General features: G+C 43.4%; 1 long non-coding RNA gene across 1 annotated transcript; it reads left to right on the top strand.

The window, feature by feature from the left end:
• Positions 1-1,256: 1,256 nt before the first annotated feature.
• Positions 1,257-8,486, top strand: LOC136181331 (uncharacterized). The gene is made up of 5 exons (XR_010667681.1): positions 1,257-1,349; positions 2,605-2,679; positions 2,854-3,995; positions 6,520-6,802; positions 7,009-8,486. It is a non-coding gene; the product is annotated as an uncharacterized lncRNA (long non-coding RNA).
• Positions 8,487-9,622: the final 1,136 nt, after the last annotated feature.

Genomic DNA, 9,622 nt, shown 5'->3' on the forward strand with positions numbered 1-9,622 from the left:
CTATAGCTAACGGAAGCTCACCACACATTAGTTAACTAATTATTGAACTAAATGAGAGCTCACTCCCTACCAACCTGCTAGTCTACTCTTTCCTAGTGGAAGGAGCTATGTAAAATTACTCCTTTAACACCTTTTGGAGGACAGATGAACAAATTATAATCACAGCCCCAGGATTATCTGCCTAACATTAATTTCTAGAATAATTAGATTCAAGGATGAAGTGTGTAATATAAATCAGTAAGACAAGTGTGCTGTGGTGTGACTGCTCAAAACTTACCTTCCGAGGTACACGGGGTCCTTAAGGGAGACTCCGGTCTTTTGTGGTGTAAATGATTTCAGTCAGAAAATGATTTCAAAAAGCTTCCGAAAATGTATTTAAAAAACTTCAAATGATAGTATGAATGCAAATACAAAAGAGTAAAAGTAAAAATATAAAAAAATTCAAAAGGAAAACAAAACTCAAAGACCAAACCTAAACCTGTGAGTGTAGACACTTGAGGTTTTAAAAGATCTTGGTCTCAGAGACTAAGTCCCAAGATGGGATTTCAGAAGTCAGAGTGACGTGGATTCGTTTAGCAAAGCCAAAAAAGAACCCGGATCAGATTTTCTACAGGGGTTTTATAGCCAAAAAGTCTCTCTTTTTTCAAGATCCTGTAACACCTCAACAATGCACGTTCGCAGAAACGTGATGCATCCACAGGTCATGCCAAGTTCATGACATAGGTAATACCAACTTCATATGTGGTTTCAGCTCGAAGACCGTGAACCGAGCAGATACACAGAAGAGCTGATACTCAGAAACGCTATACGCCTATGAGCTCCTATGTGGTTTTGCTTCAATGTATGGCACACCTATCTTGACCTCACAGGAGCGTAGGCACTACGAGTGTGTGCAAGTTTAACAGGAAATGTTGAAAGCAGAAAAAGGTTATGACTTTATGACCTATGTATTAAATGATGAAAGAATTAAATGATAATAAAACAAAAAAACAAAAACAAATTCAACAATTGCATAACTCTTTCTGATCTTTCAACAGGCACACATAGCACACATGGCTGAGGCCCAACATGTGTGACATTTTGAACCTTTGTGGACTGACTGGACAGCATGTGATAGCAGGTCGTCTAGCAACAAGCTCAAACACTTTGGTTAAAGTTTGTTTCTGTTTTTTTATTTACATCAGGCAAAGTGAAGCACACCTATGGGCTAGGGGAGATTTCTTTGACACAAAGCACTTTTATTTGCTTTATCACCAGCTGGCTGAATCCCTAGTTCAAAGTTGGCTAAAAGAAAAAGTTGGACATCTCCCAGAGGATGCTTCAGAGAGACTGGGCAACGAGCTTCAATGGTAGGTCATTTAATTCACAACATTTCAATTTACATTAAATTCAAATTAATCAGACCAATCGTCATCTCTTGTCAGGAAAAAGGCTGAAAATCTCATGAAAAACGTCTCAAATTTGTAGGAAAAAATGTTGATCATGGACCTAACCAAAAGTTTTCATGAAAAACTTTGACCGTGGACCTGACACCAAATTTCATCTTGGACCAAACAACATTTTTCATGAAAACTGTTGACCGCAGACCTGACTCAAATTTATATGAAGAAATGTTGACTAAGGACCATGAAAAAAGAGCTCTTTGGCTTTATTTACTCCCCTTTCTATTCATCTTTTCCAACTTCTTGCTGTCTTAACAGTAAAAACACTGACCACCTTTAGGTTTTGATTTAATGATAGCAGTTTTGAATATCAGTCTTTCAGTTTTTTTTTTTTATCAGGTCCAATAGAAAAAAAGAAAACTAAATTCCTCATTATATAGTAACTGAGTAAGTTTACACCTAAGTTTGTCTTGCTGAGTGTCCAGGACAGTGTAACCTCACCCACCTGTACACAAGCTTATCTGATGACCCCCTTCATCACGGGGAGAAAATCCAATTGTGCTGTCACCAACGTCTGACCCATGAATGTCCACCACACTGCCTGTCACCTCTCAGCTTGGACACTTTCTATATGGGGGCAGACCACCCACCCATTATTTTTTACAGGGTTTGGTGTCAGAGCTGACATTAAGGAAAGGGCATCTAAATATAGAAAGCCCTTTCCCATGATGAGACGCTTATCCAACCACATCTATAGCGAAGGGGCTGCCACTCTCAGAGGCCATTTACAGAACTTGAAAACTTGGTTTCCTATCTTATACTGTAACTCTTAACTGGACTACAACAGTTACACACCTTAGTTCCACTCCTGTTCATATATTTTTTACTGACAAGATCTCAAGTAAAAGCAGAGGTTTCCAGTTTAGTGACACCATTGGCATCCCTTCAACAGTCTTCAACTTTCTAAAACAGTTATAACGATTCTGATTCTAGTATCTGTAATGGCCTTGATACTTTCTAAATATGGAGCTGAGTATTGATGAGTACTGTATGCCAGTTGTTACAGCTACACACAACCCCACAGCTAAATGCTATCCCAGCTAAGGCCAGTTAGCCCGTAACCTAAATGCCTCTCCTTACGTGTTGCATAAACGTGAATGTGTATCCTGCCTTATCTGAATGTGTGTGTGCAACTGTCCTGTCTGTTTGAGGGTGCGTGTAGGTGACTCACCCCAAAGATCCTCGTACGTGCCGCGACCAGCTCACTTGGACAGCCCGATCCACGAAGCCACTTGGGGTATGATCTCCTCCACCAGCTCTCCTCTCTTTCATATCAGTTTAGTTCATTTGCAAAAAGCACCCATGAAGTGTTGAAACAAAAACAAACATTACTGTAGATTCAGTCTCAGGTGTCTGCGTCCTCGTGGCGTCTCTTCGACTCGAAACCAATTTCCCTCCGGCTCCTCCGCAGGTGCTGCTAATGAAGATTACAGAGCCACCACACCCCCTCAGGTGTGTCATCAGTACTGACCCTGCTTCTCCTCTTACTAACCACGCCTACCGCTAAAGACCCTCAAGTGAATCCTCATAACACATTATCATAACATCCCTCCCCCCATAAAATAATTTAAAAAAACACTACTAAATTGTGACACCAACCATTTTTTTCCTTCATATTTTCTCCCATTTTTTTTTCTCAACTGTTCCTTTAACTTTCAAGAGGTAAAGCTCTCACACACATTCATGCACTTCCTTTACTTTAAAAGGCACATACCTCTGCTATTATAACGAAACTATCAGTTTATCTCATCTTCCTCTGAGTAATGGTATTCATCATCCGCTGAAAAGTAGCGGGAGCATTTTTCATGCCAAACGGAAGAACATTGCAAATATACAGACCTTCCAGTGTCACAAAGGCTGAAATGTCCCTAGCCCGTGGAGTCAGAGGCACCTGCTAATAGCCTTTCAGTAGATCTAACTTAGAAACAACCTCTGCTCCTCCGATCCTGTCTATGCGCAGTCTTCAAGTCTGGGAATTGGGAAGGCATCAGCCTTAGTAAATGATAAATGGACTAGAGCTTATATAGCACTTTTCTATTCTTCAGACTACTCGAAGCACTTTTACACTGCATGTCACACCCACCCATTCACACACTGATGGTAGTGGTCGCTATGTAGTATCATCCATCAGAAGTAACTAATCCCATTCATACACCACCACCAAAGCAGTGGGAGCAATTTGGGGTTAAGTGTCTTGCCCAAGGACACTTCAGACATGTTGCCCAGCTGGGGATCAAACCCTCGACTTTCCGGTTGAGAGGCAACGACTCTTCCAACTGAGCCACAGCAGTCTGCTGGTTCACTTTCCTGTAGTCAACACAAGATCTCAACGCACTGCCCACATCCACATCGTGCACCGCTAGAGACGTGCACCCTGGGATATCCTGGAACGGGGGGAGGACTCGGCCAACAGAGCTGATATCTGACTCTGACACTCTGCAGGTAGATGCCCAAGTTGGTCATCAAGTGACCTAAGAGCCTCAGAGTTTCTCAGCCGGAACCCAACAGTTTCCGCTTCCTCACTGACATCTTCAGCAACCAGCACATCATCTGGTAAATAAAACCCCTCCACCATGTTTGCACTCTCCTCCAAAGATACAGCTGTCTCCCTGAGAGAGCGCAGAGTGGGGTCCTGTTTCTGCTCTGTAACCAACGTCTCTCTGCTGAACACAGGCAGCTGATCCACGCCACACCATTTGGCAAAGACTATATCTGCTAAGTCAACGGGGAAAGCTTTCTCTGGGTTAGATGCTTTGGCTACCGTGTCCTCCTCAACCCTAGCAGCCATATCTGTAAGGATTTTCATTTGTGATCGGGTGACAACACAAACTATCGTCGCAGAATTTTGAAAGAATATGGCGCTCGACCAAAACGGTAGAATCCTGTTTATTCTGGCAGGATAGTCATAGAAAATATATGAAGGCTCTACGTCACACTCGAGCTGCCTACTACTCCTCTCTAATCGAGGAAAACAAAAGCAATCCTAGATACCTTTTCAGCACTGTAGCCAGGCTGACAGAGAGTCATGGCTCCATTGAGCCTTGTATTCCTTTAGCCCTCAGCAGTAATGATTTCCTGAGCTTTTTCAACAACACAATTCTAGACATCAGAGACAAAATTAGTAACCTCCTGCCCTTACCTGGTGCAGATACGGCAGAGACAGTTCCAGGACCAGATATTAGTCTAGACTGTTTTTCTCCAATCGACCTTTCAGAGCTATATTCCATTTTTTCTGCATCGAAACCGTCAATCTGTCTTTTAGACCCAATCCCCACCAAGCTGTTTAAGGAAGTCTTTCCCTTAGTTAGCAACTCTATATTAGATATGATCAATTTGTCTTTACTGGCAGGCTATGTACCACAGGCATTTAAAGTAGCGGTAATCAAACCTCTACTTAAAAAGCCTACTCTAGATTCAGGAACTGGCTAACTATCGGCCTATATCCAACCTTCCTTTTATCTCGAAGAGCCTGGAGAAAGTGGTAGCTAATCAGTTGTGTGACTTTCTCCATGACAACAGTTTATTTGAGGAGTTTCAGTCAGGATTTAGAGTCCACCATAGCACTGAGACTGCACTAGTTAGAGTTACAAACAATCTACTTCTAGCTTCAGACAGGGGACTTCTCTCTGTGCTCGTCTTGTTAGATCTTAGCATTGCTTTTGACACCATTGACCATCAGATCCTATTATACAGACTAGAACATTTACTTGGAATTACAGGGACTGCTTTAAGTTGGTTTGAATCCTACTTATCAGACCGATCTCAGTTTGTACATGTTAATGATGAGTCCTCTATGCACACCAAAGTTTGCCATGGAGTCCCACAAGGTTCAGTGCTTGGACCAATTCTCTTTACATTATATATGCTTCCTCTGGGAAATATTATGAGGAAACACTCCATACACTTTCATTGTTATGCAGATGATACTCAGCTTTATGTATCAATGAAGCCCGATGGCACCAGTCAGTTATGTCAGCTAGAAACGTGCCTTAAGGACGTTAGGACCTGGATGACCAGAAATATTTTTCTACTTAACTCAGACAAGACTGAAGTTATTGTGCTCGGCCCTAAAAACCTCAGAGAGACTTTTTCTAGTGATTTGACTGTCCTTAATGACATCAGCCTGGCATCTAGCACCACTGTTAGGAATCTAGGAGTTCTATTTGATCAAGATATGTCCTTTAGCTCTCACATCAGGCAAATTTCAAGAACAGCCTATTTTCACCTTCGTAATATATCCAAGATCAGGAATATCCTGTCGCAAAATGATGCAGAAAAACTAGTTCATGCATTTGTTACCTCCAGATTGGATTATTGTAACTCTCTTTTGTCAGGGTGCTCTGGTAAGTCTCTAAAGACTCTTCAACTAGTCCAGAACACTGCAGCTCATGTACTGACTAGTACTAGGAAAAGGGACCACATTACTCCTGTGTTGGCTTCTCTGCAATGGCTCCCTATACAGTCTAGAATAGAATTCAAGATCCTTCGTCTCACTTACAAAGCTCTAAATGGCCAGGCACCATCTTATCTTAAGTAGCTACTAGTGCCGTACTGCCCCTCGAGAACATTACGGTCCCAGAATGGAGGCCTACTAGTGGTACCTACAGTCTCTAAATGTACTATGGGAGGTAAAGCCTTCAGTTATCGGGCTCCTCTCCTCTGGAATCATCTTCTAGCCGGTTCAATTGAACACATCTCACAGCCTTCTAGATTTGATAAATCTTATAGTTAGGGCTGGTGCTGGTGTAGACCAGCTCTTAGTTATGCTGCTATAGGCTTAGACTACCAGGGGAACTGGCACCTTGAGCTCCTCTCTCTCTCTCTCTCTCTCTCTCTCTGTGCACATACAGTACATCATATTACTGCATCTATCTGTAAATCTCAGTCACTAACCACCTACTTTCCTGGGAGCTCTTGAGCTCTCTTAGGCTCCTCAAGATTGTTGGTTGACAGCCTGCCAGAACAGGCAAATTTCCTTCAAATTTCTACCGTTGTTTTGTGAAGAATTATAGTCAGGTAGTAGCCCCGTTGACTAAGCTTACTTCACTGTCTGTTCCTTTTGTCTGGTCACCTGCAGCAGAAGAGGCATTTGGGGAACTCAAGAGGCGGTTCTCCACAGCCCCCATCCTGGTACAGCCTGATCCCTCTTGCCAGTTCGTTGTGGAGGTGGACGCATCAGATATCGGTGTGGGAGCTGTCCTGTCACAAAGAGCTGCAGGTTACACCCCTGTGCTTTCTTTTCCAAGAAACTATCACCGGCAGAAAGGAATTACGGTGTCAGCCACAGGGAGTTGCTGGCCGTCAAACTGGCCCTGGAGGAATGGAGACATTGGCTGGAGGGAGCTGCAACGCCTTTCATGGTATGGACTGACCACAGAACTCTTGCTTACATTCAAAGTGCAAAACGTCTCAACTCTTGCCAAGCCCGGTGGGCCAGTTTTTTGGCCAGTTTAAGTTTACCCTCACGTACCGGCCGGAAGTAAGAATGTATTGAATCCCTCACCACTAACCCTGATCCCGGTGGGGGGGCCCCGGATCGTTTGTTTGTACCTGTTTCTGTCCTCAGGTACTTCAGTGGTACTTCAGTGGTGTTGCCTGCCATCCGGGAACATCTCGCACCCTGACCCTGCTCCAACATCACTTCTGGTGGCCCACCATGACGGCAGACACCCGTGAGTATGTCAAGGCCTGTACGGTCTGTGCAAGAAGAAAGGCTTCTCATCGCCCGCCAGCTGGCCTCCTCCGTCCTCTCCCAGTGCCTGGGAGAGGACGCCCACATAGCTTTGGATTTTGTGACGGGTCTACCACCTTCCCAAGGTAAAGACACGATATTAACTATTGTGGATCGCTTTTCCAAAGCAGTGCACTTCATGACCCTTCCTAAACTGCCCTCTGCTGCTGAAACTGCGGATCTGTTGGTGAACCATGTTTTCCGCATCCATGGCATTCCCTTGGATATCGTGTCGGACAGGGGTCCCCAGTTCACCTCTCACGTCTGGAGGGAGTTTTGTCGGGCACTGGGAGCTACTGTAAGCCTGTTGTCGGGTCACCACCCCCAGACCAATGGCCAAACTGAGAGGGCTAATGAGGATTTGTAGGCGGCGCTGAGGTGTGTCTGTGCCCGTAATCCAGCCTCTTGGTGCACACAGCTCACCTGGGTGGAATATTCCCACAACTCTTTGACCTCTCCGGCTACAGGTATGACACCATTTGAAGCATCATTGGGTTATTTACCATCTCTCTTCCCAGTCCAGGAAGTCGAGATCGCTGTACCGTCGGTTCAGCACAACCTGCGCAGGATCCGCAGAGTCTGGAGGGAGACCAGAGCTGCGCTCCTGTGCACCCGTGAACAGAATCAGAGGTTGGCTGACTGGCAACTGATACCTGCTCCTGTGTATAGACCGGGTCAAAAGGTTTGGCTGAATTCAAAGGACATTTTTCTCAGTGTGGCTTCCAAGAAACTCGCTCCCCGGTTTATTGGGTCTTTTGAAGTGAAGACTGTTCACCTCAGGCTCCCTCAATCTCTCAGGATTCATCCAACCTTCCACATCTCTCAATTAAAGCCACTACGCTCTGCCAATGAAAGGCGTCTGATCCAACCTTCACAACAAGGTCCTAAGTCTCTGACTAGACTCTTCTCCTCTGTCGCCCCCCTGTGGTGGAATGAACTTCCAAATTCATTCCATTCATTCGATCTGCAGAGTCCTTCTGCACCTTTAAGAAAAAGCTAAAGACCCAGCTCTTTCATGAATACCTACTAACTTAATGATGATTGTCTCGATATCATTGATGATGATGATGGTTGTGACGATTGTTTTTGTTTGATAATGATGACTTATAAGATGGTTTCTATACTGATTAGAGCTCTCAAGAACTGCCGTCAATGTTGTGCTTTGCCTCTGTGCAATGCCTGTCAGCACCTGTGTCCAATCGGACTCAAAGCTGATCGTTTGCTCTTACTGACATTGTTCCCTTTTTTCTAGATCCTTGCTTGTGTTGTACTTACCATCTGATGTACGTCGTTTTGGATAAAAGCATCTGCCAAGTGAATTGTAGAGATACTTTATTGAACCTGAGGGACCTGTGGGGTGGGGGGGGGCAGCCCCTTTGCAGATATTTTCGGCCTGACTGTGCCTGTAAAAAGACAGAAAATAGATTCATCCTCAAATATCATTGATTCATATGTCAGATTGACATTTTCTCAACTTATATGTTACTCATATGAAACCTTTTTGAGAAAGAATCTGCGATGGAGAAGCAAATGTAGCATAATTAAATTATTACGATGTTATATCTTTATTTAACCTCGGATTAAAAGAAGGGGCACCACTTCCTGTTAAAGGAAGAAAATAACTTTAATGGTCTAAGTTAATTAATTAATCAGTCAGTTTCATTTCTTGAAAGAAGTTCTGGAAATGTTAAACAAGAAAACACACAGACAAAGTCCTGAATTTTATGTGTAAAATGTAATATAAAAGGGGTAAACAATAATGTATAGATGAAACAGATAAAGAATATGATTATTGTGATCAGGATAATGCAATTATAATGTATGTTGACATTACATATTTAGTAATGAGATAAGATGCGGTATTGTTTGAATGACTTGATCAGAAAATGGTCAAGAAGAAAAAGTTGATAAAGGTATTTTGGGATTCTATTTGGATTTAAAGGAGGGCTCTGAATAGACACAACTCATGACTTAATCTTCCAACACCCCTTGCCACCAGCAGTCTTACTGTGAGATGTGTTCAATTGAACTTCGCCGACTGGTCCCGCGTTTCAGTCTCTGGCAAGCGGTTCTTTTCAGGCCCAGAGAGGTCAGATTAGATGCCTTGGACACTTCGTTGGAGTGTGCAGCTGGGATGGAGATTGCACGTCGTCTCAGCCGTCGTCTCAGAAGCTCCAAGAGGATCCAACAGGAAGAAAATATTAAAGAGTCTTTTGATACGTCGATTTCCAATTCAGATTAACCGGATGGCCATCTTGACGAATCCAAACTAAGGAATTGGCATTCAAAATTGAAGAGCAAAAACTTTGGAGAAGAAAGTTCAAAAACCTTGCTTGAGCAAGAATTGATGTTCCAAAAATTGTGCGTGAAAAAGAAAGTTCGGCAGAGACTCGTCTCTACGGCACAAACTTAAAAGAAGTGATTTGGACCGAAGTCCGAAGAGAAGCGA

The sequence above is a fragment of the Labrus bergylta genome, chromosome 13 (assembly GCF_963930695.1).
Source record: "Labrus bergylta chromosome 13, fLabBer1.1, whole genome shotgun sequence".
NCBI classification, from domain to species: Eukaryota; Metazoa; Chordata; class Actinopteri; order Labriformes; family Labridae; genus Labrus; species Labrus bergylta.